We start from the raw sequence: 11,081 nt of genomic DNA, 5'->3' as shown, positions 1-11,081 counted from the left end.
CAAAGCATACATTAAAGAAAGCAGAAGCAAAAAAAAAAAACAAAAAAAAACCTCCTGTATAACTTAATGTAATGGCTGGATACAACCCAGAATATATTAAGCAGATAATCAAAAGTATTGGCAAAGTCCCTTGAGGGATGGGAGAAAGAATATGGAACTATTAAACCTTACCATCAGGGAATCCGCTGATACTGTGTCAAACATTAGGGACACCCAAATCCATAGGCTAAGCCCTTGATCTTGAGGCTTACTCTTGTGACGCTTATGTAGGTAGTGAAGAAGCTTAGCCTACCTATAGGTATGCCTAAGAGTTACTTCTGGAGGTCCTCTTTCATTGCTCAGATGTGGCCTCACTCTCTCTAAGCCCAATCCTGCAAGTAGAGATATTAATGAAGCTTATCAGGATAGGACCAAAGTAAATCAGAATACAGGGTAAAGGATGACTTTGTCTGTACTTTAAAAATTCAACTTCTGCATGAATTTTGGGTAGCACATTTATCTAATATAATTTGAATAGGCAGTGAGATCTTGTTGGTTTGTACAGGTTAGTATAATCCCCGATACATCCCAGAGTAATTTGGGCAGAAAATAAAAAAGTATTTGCAAAGTCCCCTTAGGGGACCAGGGAGAAAGGAGAAAATATTTAACTTCACCATCTGGGGAATTCCTGATATTCTCACAAGCAATCAGGACAACCAATTCAATAGGCTGAACCCTTAGTCTTAGGGCCTGCTGCTTTGAAACTTATTCCTGCAAAGGAGAAGCTAAGCCTACTTATAATTATGCTTAAGGGTCACCACCAGAGAACTTCTTTTGTTGCTCAGATATAGCCTCTCTAAGCCACCTCAGTAGGTGAACTCACTGCCTTCCCCCTCTATGTGGACATGACTCCCAGGGGTGTAAATCTCCCTGGCAATATGGGCACAACTCCTGGGAATGAGCCAGGACCTAGCATCATGTGACTAAGAAAGCCTTCTTGGTGATGGTGGAGTTATACAGAAAAGGTAGGGTTTAACAAATGAGTATGAGTGCTGAATCATAATACTGATACTTCTTTTACTCTCCATTACCTTAAAGCAGCTAGAAGTAAAAACCTAAAATCGTGGAATTGTAACCCATATCAAACTCTGAAATCCGTTCTGCAACTAATTGTTGCAATGTATTTTGAAATTTATTGCTTTTCTGTATGTATGCTATTTTTTGCAAAAAAAAAAAAGAGAGAGAGAAGGAAGAGTATAACAGAGGAGACAGGATTTAACAAATGGGTATGACTGAATTATATTGATATTTCTGTTGGTTTCCAGTGACTTGGAGCAATTAGAAGAAAAAATGAAAAATCACAGAACCATAACCCATACCAAACTTTAAAATCTGTTCTATAACTACTTGTTAAAATGTACTTGGAAATTTATTGCTTCTTTGTATATATGTTATCTTTCAAAATTTAAAACAAATGGAAAAAAAAAGAAAGCCTTCTTCACCAAAAGGGGAAGAGAAAAATGAGATACAATAAAGTTTCCCTGCCTGACTGATTTCAAACAGATTAGAGAGATTGCCCTGGAGGTTTCTATTGTGCATTATATAGATATCTCTTTTTAGCTTATGATGTACTGGAGTAGCTAGAGGGAAGTACCTGGAACTGTTGAATTATATTCCAGAACACTTGATTCTTGAATATGATTGTATAACTTTTACAATATGACTGTTTGACTGTGAGAACCTTGTGTCTGATGCTGCCTTTATCAGGATATGGACAGATGAGTAAAACAAAATAAGGTCAAAAACTAAAAAATGAGGGGATAAGGGGTTTAAAATGGGGTAAATTACAATATTAGTGGTCAGTGAGAGGGAGAAGTAAAGAATATAACATGTATGGGTTTTTTCTTTTTCTTTCTTTTCTGGAGTGATGCAAATGTCCCCAAAAATTATAATGGTGATGAATGCACAACTATGTGATGAAATTGTGAGACACTGATTGTATACTTTGGATGGACCGTATGGTGAATGATGTTATCTCAATAATATATTAAAAGCCTCAACAGTAGAAAAATAATCCGTTTTAAAAATGGGCAAAAGATATGTAGAGATATTTCACCAAAGAAGATGTACATATGACAAAAAAGCATGTGAAAATATGTTTAACCTCATTAGCCATTAGGGAAATGCAAGTCAAAACCACAACGAAGTTACTATACACCTGTCATAACAGCTAAAAAGAAAATAATGACAACATCAAATGCTGGTGAGGATGCAGAGAAACTGGATAACTCATACATTGCTGTTGGGAATGTCAAATGGTACAGCCATTTTGGAAAACAGTTTGGCAATTTCTTTGAAAACTAAATGTGCATCTGACTAAATGTGCATATGACTCAGTAGTTACCCTCCGGACATCTATCCAAGACAAATGAAAATGTAAATTCATGCAAAATTCTGTACATGAATGTTTATAGCAGTTTTATTCATAATAGCCCCAAACTGGAAATGACCCAGATGCCCGTCAACAGGTGAATGGTTAAATAAACCATAGTGCATGCATACCACTCAACATTTAAAAGAAATGAACTACTGAATCACATAACAACTTGGATGAATAGCCAAAGAATTATACTGAATAGGAAAAGCCAATCTCAAAATGTTACATACTGTATGAGTCCATTTGTATAACAATCTTGAAGTGTTGAAATTATGCAAATTGTATAAACTGTTTTATCAAAGTTTAGGGATTAGGAAGGAAGTAAAGGTGGGAGCTAAATTGATGTGACTATAAAATAGCAATTTGCTGGGTTCCTGTGATGTTGAAAATATTCAGTATCTTGATTGAATTGATGTCATATCATGGCTGTGATATTGTACTATAGTTTAACAAGATGTCATCTTTGGGGAAAACTGGGTAAATGTACATAGGATCTTCGTATTTTGTAATTTAAAAATCTTATACACAAATGTTTAAAGAAGCGTGAATTTCAATAACCCCAGACTGGAAATAGTCTCAGTATTCATTACATGTAAGTCAAATAATGTATTCTGCTATGGAATATTGTATATTAATGAAAAATAATTGCTGCTGCTACAACATGGATGAATGTCACAACAACAGGTTGAGCTATAGAAGCCAGACACAAAAGAGCACATGCTAATATTTCCATTTATATAAAGTTCAAAAGGAGGCAAGAGAAGTCATAATGTTATCTTCATTGAGCGTAAGGACTGGGAGGGGTATGTGAGATGCCTCTATATACTGTATATCCTATACCTTGATTTGAGTAATGACTGCAGCCCTGGAAGTCAGCATTACTCCATAGAGCAGCTCTTAAAGAAGCTAAAAAGAGATCAGACTTCAATTAGAAATATGAAAGAAATTGGTTAGGATGAAGGTAAGTCAGAATAAAGAGTAAAGGATGATACTGGCTGTATTTTAAAACTTCAGCTTCTGTGAAACCAAAGGAACAGGTGTTTATTTGGTACAAGTGAATATTTTCTGTAACACATTATCTAATTTAACCTATATGGTCAGTTTAGGGAATAGAGCTTGTTATTCTGTATAGCTAAATATAATACCCTGATACGTTCTGGAGTATTTTGGGCAGAAAATAAAAAGTACTTGCAATGTCCCTTGAGGGACTGGAGAAAAAAAAAGTGGAACTATTAAGCTTCCCCACAGGGGGAATTCCAAATATTCTCACAAGCACTGGGAACTAACAATTTAATAGGCTGAGCACTCAATCTTGGGGCTTGCCCTTATGAAATTTATTCCTGCAAAAGAGAAGTTAAGCCTACTTATGATGATACCCAAGTGTCACCCCCAGAGAATACCTTTTGTTGCTCAGATATGACCTCTCGGTCAAAGCCAACTTGGCAGATGAACTCACTGCCCTTCCTCCTACATAGGACATAACTCTCAGGGATGAGCAAGGCCCTGGCACTGTGGGATTGAGAAAGACTTCTTGGCCAAAACCGGAAAGAGAAATGAAACAATATAAAGTTTCAGTGGCTAAGAGATTTCAAATAGAGTTGTATTAGTTTGTAAGCTGCCAGAATGTGATATACAGAAATGAAATGGTTTTTAAAAAGGAAAATTAATAAGTTACAAGGTTACATTCCTAAGGAAGTGAAAGTGTCCAAATTAAGGCACCAACAAGAGGTTACCTTCCTCAAGGAAGGCCAATGAGTCTGGAACATCTCTGTCAGCTGGGAAGGCATGTGGCTGGCATCTGCTGGTCCCTTGCTCCTGGGCTCCATTGCTTTCAGCCTCTGTTCCTGTGGGGGTTCCTCACTTTCCTTCTCTGGGGCTGGCGTTCATCTCTTGGCTTCCCTTGGCTCTCTCCAGATTATGGTTTGCTTAGCATCTCATGGCTATGTATGCTGGGCTTCAAGCATCTCCAAACATCTGTGTCTCTGTTCTGTGAAGCAACTGCTCTCCAAGTTTCTCTCTTGCCTCTGTCATTTCTGAAGTTTCTCCAAAACGTTTCCCCTTTTAAAGACTCTAGTAAGCTAATCAAGACCCACTTGGAATGGATGGGGTCACATCTCCATCTAATCAAAAGGTCCCACCCACAGTGGGCGTGCCACATCTCCATGGAGATAATCTAATCAAAAGCTTGCATCTACAATATTGAATCAGGATTAAAATATAGTTTTCTGGGGCACATAACACTTTCAAACTGGCACAAGGGTCTAGAGGTCATTCTGGAGGTTATTATTATGCAGAATATAGATACCCCTTTTTAGTTTTTAGTGAGTAGCGAGAAGGAAACACCTGAAACTGTTGAACTGTTATCCAATAGCCTTGATTCTTGAAGATGATTTTATAGCTATATAATTTTTATGGTGTGACTATGTGATTGTGAAACCGACATTCCCTTTATCCAATGTATTGATAAATAAATAAGAAAATAAAGACAATAAATAAATATAGGGAGGAATAAGGGTTTGGGATTTTCTGGATGTTATTTTTTGCCCGGACAAGCGCAGCTCAGTGTCGGGACTGAAGGGAGTCGACAGGGGAATTGAGAAAGAAACACAAGAGACAGAGATGTAGTTAAAGCTGGAACCAGGTGGGACTCTGAGCTCAGATGGAGACTCAAAGACCCCAAGAGGTTCAGCAGGGGACTGCAAGGTAAACAAAGTCAAAAATATAACTAAAGAATGTGGGTGGAGGAAGCACGAGCTGACCATCTGCTTCCTTGTGATCTTGGATGAGTCAAAAAGTTACAGGTTTCGCAAGGCCTCCTTCTGCCCCAGACTCAAGCAGCTTTGCAACACTTTAGTCTTTTTAGGACATCAGGTGCCTTTTCCCAGAGACAGCTTTGCTATATCTCTGCAACGAGCATGTGACCTCTGTTCATCTGCGCCTGACATTTTTTTATTTTTATTTTCTTATTTCAATTTTTTTTTGGAGTAATGAAAATATTCAAAAATTGATTGTGTTGATGAATGCACAATTATATGATTACATAACCATTGATTGTACATTTTGAATGATTATTTTGTATTCAAATATATCTTAATAGAATGGCATTAAAAAATAATTTTTAAGATGCATACATTTAAAATATGCCACAATTGTTTAATCTTTTACTTGGCATTTATTTTTTAATGGATCTCCAAGACAAAAATTGGCCAAATTTCTCTATATCTTTGAGAGTTCTTGCTCCTCTTCACACACATCATTCTCCTTTCCCTTTCCACAAACTTTATTGTAATTCTTCACCTTTCTGGTGTCCCCATCCCACTTCTTTCCTCAGAATTCAGACCCACAAGTCCTCAACCCAGAGTTCCTGTCATTTCTGCTTCAAGTTCCTTCAAACCTGCATTCAACTTGTTTGAGTCAGAGCTCCAGACTAGGACAGTTGTCACTAGCTGCTTGGATTCGGGGTTCCCCGTATTGTTTGTCAGGAGGTAGCATGGAATGTTCTAGAACTAAGTGAAAGAGAGCTGTGTTAGCAGGTAGCAAGGTTTTTGGAAGAGATGTTCGTAAGAGGCTGAATTCAAAACTTAGGAACCACCTCCAAAGTGAGGATGGAGAAGTTGATACAGTTTGCTAAAGCTTTTACTAAATATTGGTGGGACTGGTCCCTTTGTTTATCCAAAGCAGGACCATAGTCAATGTTATGCAATCACTTAGCCCACAAATATAGGGACAATTAGGTCAATGCTGTACCCCTAACAAACACTAGTCCTTAGCAGCAGTCAGGTAAGTAGAAACTGATTCAAGATCCACACTTTGGTAAACTCTCAGCTTTGCCATCTACAGCTTGAACCAGAAAGGCCCAATCTGATTTCCAACTAAGCATGTGCTACTTACTTCAAATTGTTCTGTAGTTGCACCATTCCACATCTCATCTCTCTGCCTTTGCTGGTTCTCTTCCCTCTGTAAAGAATGTCTCGGTCACCCATACCCTCTTCAGCTGACTAACACTTGAATATTCTTTTTAACACTAAGCTCAGGTATCATTCTTCCAGGAAAACTTCCCTGGTATCTTCTCCCCAAAGGCTGAGTTAAACATCTCTCATACAGGCTCCCATAATAGAGAATTTGAAGTTTTACCACATTTTTGGTTTGTTGTATAATTATATTTTTGTGTGTCAGTGAACCCCATTATGTTGGTACTTCTCTAGAGAGAGAGACTATCTTATCTACCTATGTATTTCCAAGGTCTAACAAAGTATATGTCACACAATAGACCCTCAATAAATGTTTGTTGATTAATAAATAAACTGCATCCTATCATTTGACGGCTAAACCCACCCCTTTCCCCAGTTTCTACAAAGAAGTAGTATTTCAGGGGAAGTAATATATCTGTGACAAACCCAGTCATAAACAAATTTTGAAAAACTTGCAAATTTGCCTAAGACTGTTTACCATTCAGCATATATAACACCCCTTTTCAAGTAATTGGCCAGAAGTACATCTTCATTGAGTGAACTGTTTTAATAATTTTCATTTTACATAATTTTATTGTAATTATCTGTTTATGTACCTATGTCTCCCACAAGATTAAAACCTCCTTAAAGCTCAACACCAATAGGTAAGCCTACTTAAAATTAGGCCTAAGAGTCACCCCCAGAGAACCTCTTTTGTTGCTCAGATGTGGCCTATCTCTCAGCCAACACAGCAAGCAAACGCACTGCCCTCCCCCTCACTACATGGGACATGACTCCCAGGAGTGTAAACCTCCCTGGTGGCATGGGACAGAAATCCTATAATGAGCTGGGACTCAGCATCAAGAGATTGAGAAAACCTTCTTGACTGAAAGGGGGAAGAGAGAAATTAGACAAACTAAAGTGTCAGTGGCTGAGAATTTCAAATAGAGTCAAGAGGTTATCCTGGAGGTTATTCTTATGCATTATATAGATAACCCCCTTTTAGTTTAAGCTGTATTAGAGAGGCTAGAGGGAAGTGCCTGAAACTGTAGAGATATGTTCCAGTAGCCATGTTTCTTGAAGATGATTGTATAATGATATAGCTTTTGCAAGTGACTGTGTGATTGTGAAAACCTTGTTCTGACGCTCCTTTTATCTAAAGGATGGACAGATGAGTAAAAAATGTGGAGTAAAAATAAATAAATAGTGGGAACAAATGTTAAAATAAATTGGGTAGAGGGAAATACTAGTGGTCAATGAGAGGGAGGGGTAAGGGGTATGGTATGCATGAGATTTTTCTTTTTATCTCTGTACTAGTTTGCTAGCTGCCAGAATGCAACACACCAAAGATGGATTGGTTTTTAATAAAAGGGGATTTATTTAGATAACATATAGTTCTTCAGAGGAAAGGCAGCTTTCAACCGAGGTTCTTTCTACGTGGGAAGGCACAGGATGGTCTCTGCTGGCCTTCTCTCTAGGCCTCTGGGTTCCAACAACTTTCCCTGGGGTTATTCCTTTCTGCATCTCCAAAGGCCTGGGCTGAGCTGCAAGTGCCAAGATGAGGTATGCTCAGCTGCTTGGGCTGTGCTATGTTGAGCTCTCTCATTTAAGCACCAGCCAATTAAATCAAACATCTTCATTGCAGCATGCACACCTCCTAGCTGACTCCAGATGTAATGAGCAACAGATGAGGTTCATATGCCATTAGCTCATGTCCACAGCAATAAATCTAGACACCTTCACCTGGCCAAGTTGACACCTGAACCTAACTACCACATGTCCACACCTTGACAACTTGGCAACTATACACATCACTTTAAATGATATTAAGGTGACAAAAATTCTCTTCTGGCTGTGGACCTATGAATCTCAAAACAAGTTATCTGGTGCCAATATGCAAAGGAGGAACAGGTTTTCATTTCCATAGGGAGAAATTGGAAGGAACACAGGAATCATAAGACCCAAACCGTTCTGAAAACCTGCGGGGCAAACACCACTGGATTTCAAAGTCTGAAAGTCATTTATCCTTCAGCTTTAGAAAGTGGCAGTCCCACCCTTTCCAAGGGCCTATGCAGTGGCCTGTCTCTTTCAAAATCAACCTTGGGAAACATTGAGGAGACCACCTTTTTCTCGGCTCCTCCCTCTCCAAGTATCAGAGCCACACAAGGGCTCTCTTCCATCTCCAGGGCACATGCTCAACCTCTCCATGTGGTGGCAGCCAGGCTCTCCCCAGTTCCCAAGGAGTGTGCTATACCTTTTCCAAGGCCTGAGGCGGCACAACTCTTCCACTGTAATGGAGGTGGGAGACTCATCCTCGCCCTTCAGGGCAAACTCACCCTCTCCACGTAGACAGGTAGGTCCACTCTCCTGGCCCGAGGTTTCCTGGCTTCAGACCCGAGCTTCCATGGTTTTCACTCTACAAACTCCAATTTGTCCCTTTTGTGTCTCCCTTTGTCCAGATTGGCAGTGTTTTCATTTACATCAACATTATCTTCAAGCACTCCAGGACTTCTCCATCATTCTCTTCACAGTTCCTCCCAAATCTTCCCCTTATCCAGCCAAAAAACTGGTCCAACATGTCTGGTGTTTGCAAACTGCAGCAGCCCCCCACTCCTCTGGTACCAAATCTGTTCTAGTTTGCTAACTGCCAGAATGCAACACACCAGAGATGGATAGGCTTTCAATAAAAGGGGATTTATTTAGTTAACGTATAGTTCTTCAGAGGAAAGGCAGCTAACTTTCAACTGAGGTTCTTTCTTATGTGGAAAGGCACAGGGCAATCTCTGCTGGCCTTTTCTCCAGGCTTTTGGGTTCCAACAACTTTCCCCAGGGTGATTCCTTTCTGCATCTCCAAAGATCTGGGCTGAGCTGTGAGTACTGAGATGAGGTGTGCTTAGCTGCTTGGGCTGTGCTATATTGAGCTCTCTCATTTAAACACCAGCCAATTAAATCAACATCATTCATTGCAGCAGGCACGCCTCCTAACCAACTGCAGCTGTAATCAACAACAGATGAGTTTCACATGCCATTGGCTCATGTCCAGCAGGAGACCTAGACACCTTTACCTGGCCAAGTTGGCACCTGAACCTAACTACCACAATCTCTTTTTCGGGAGTGATGTAAATGTTCTGAGAAATGATCATTGTGATGAATATACAAATATGTGATGATATTGTGAGCCATTGACTGCACATCAAGTATGGAATGTTCATATGTTAAGAATATTTGTGTTGTATGTTGATTGATTTTATTCATAAAAAATTAAAATAAAACTTCCACACCAAATACAGTCCTTGGCACATAGTAAGCACTCCATAAATGCCTGTTGAATGAATGTATAAGTCATGCGTTCATGCTGTTTCCTTTACCATAAATGCCTCTTCTCTCCCTTCTTCTTTACCTGACAAAATTATGCTTGTCCTTCAGGCTTCAGTTCAAATGTCAGGCTTTGCTAACTAAGCATAAGCAGAAATAACCACTTCTTCTTTTAGGCTATCATAGCTCCTTATACATTTAGTTCTTAAGGCACCGATTACATTGAACTACAGTTAGTTAAATTTAAGAGCCATCACTTAACTATCTGTGAACTCCTCAGATGCAGGAACTATGTTTTATTTATATTTGTATCTCAGTGTACTATATCTAAATCATAGAAGTCCCCAAATAATAGTTTGTTAAATTACATTGAAGCCGGGTAACATTGAGAATAGAAAGTAGGAGATATATAGCTATTGGGAAGAAGCAAAATTAAGCAGAATTTCTGAATGAAAGTACTGAGAGGGAGCAAAGAAGTAGGGAGAAAATCAAGGACTATTCAGATTTTGAACCTAGATGGTCATGATAATCATTTGATTATTTTTGTTTTTTTAATTTTTCAATTTTTTAATTAAAGCAGTTGTAGGTTTACAGAAAAAAAACACAGAATGTATAGTTTCCATATATCCTCTCTCATACACACACAGTTTTCCTTATTAGTAACATTTTACATTAGTGTGGTACCTTTGTTACAATTGATGAAACAATATTATTATAATTTCACTATTTTAAATATTTTATTGCGATATCTTCACACTCATACAGTCCATCCAAAGTATACCATCAATGACTCACAATATCATCACATAGTTGTGTGTTCATCACCATGATCATTTTTAGAACATTTGCATCACTCAAAAAAAGAAATAAAAATAAAAAAGAATCATTTGATTATTGATCATATTTTTATTATATTGAGTCATGTGACTCAAGATCAGAAATAAGGAAATTAGGACTGAGCACAGGTATGGGCAGATGTGGGTAATTAGATGTTTATATTCAATTTTAATATGTTCAATTAAGGTTCCAGGAAACATCCAGCCCAATCTAAAACCCAGACCTGAATTTAAACTGCAAGATATACAGGCTTAGTAGTGAGCTATGGTTAAAGCTATCAGAACTAAGTAAGGTCTCAAACAGTAGGGATTCCAAATCAATAAGCCAAGTTCTTTATCTTGAGGCTTGCTCTTGTGAAGCTTATTTATGTAGTGGAGACTCTTAGCCTACCTGTAGTTATGCCTCTACCTGTAGTTATGCCTAAGAGTTTCTTCCAGAGGGCCACTTTTGTTGCTCAGATGTGGCCTTTTTCTCTCTAAGCTCAATTCTGTAAGTGAAATAATTGCCCTCCCCCCTACATGGGACATGACATCCAGGGGTGAGAGTCTCCCAGGCAATGTGGG

General features: G+C 38.6%; 1 protein-coding gene across 1 annotated transcript in view; it reads left to right on the top strand.

Moving 5' to 3' along the window:
• The window catches only part of LOC143670309 (protein phosphatase inhibitor 2-like), a 42,492-nt gene that overhangs the window by 22,033 nt on the left and 9,378 nt on the right, over positions 1-11,081 (top strand). The window lies entirely within an intron of this gene.

This window comes from Tamandua tetradactyla, chromosome X (genome assembly GCF_023851605.1).
Source record: "Tamandua tetradactyla isolate mTamTet1 chromosome X, mTamTet1.pri, whole genome shotgun sequence".
NCBI lineage: Eukaryota > Metazoa > Chordata > Mammalia > Pilosa > Myrmecophagidae > Tamandua > Tamandua tetradactyla.
This window is presented reverse-complemented; position numbering and strand designations above follow the sequence as displayed.